Source organism: Galeopterus variegatus, unplaced genomic scaffold, assembly GCF_000696425.1.
Source record: "Galeopterus variegatus unplaced genomic scaffold, G_variegatus-3.0.2 Scaffold7185, whole genome shotgun sequence".
NCBI classification, from domain to species: Eukaryota; Metazoa; Chordata; class Mammalia; order Dermoptera; family Cynocephalidae; genus Galeopterus; species Galeopterus variegatus.
In genome coordinates, this window is record NW_007733296.1 from 85,666 (window position 1) to 86,054 (window position 389).

Genomic DNA, 389 nt, shown 5'->3' on the forward strand with positions numbered 1-389 from the left:
AAATTTAACATGAGTTTGGGGAGGATGAAAACATTCAATCTGTGGCAGCTGGGTACTGCTGCAGCATTGAAAAGATAATCTCAAAGACAAAGGTAGCAGGACAAAGGGAGGTGCTCAGATGTTGTGTCCCTGCCATCATTGGGGTCCTCTCCTGAAAAACAAGAGGCACACCCTGGGCCTTGAGGGGGGTTGCGTTGGGTGGTAACATCCCAGATGGACCGTGCCTCTGGTTTCTTGGAGTCTACCTCTTCCCTCCCCCACTTCCTGTAGTCCTCTCCTTTTTCTGTTTGCCCCACTGGTTTTCCCCTCCCTCCCACCTTTTTCTAGTCTGCCTGATGGAGTTTGGATGTGTTGTCCCCTCCAAAACTCATGTGGAAATTTGATCTCCA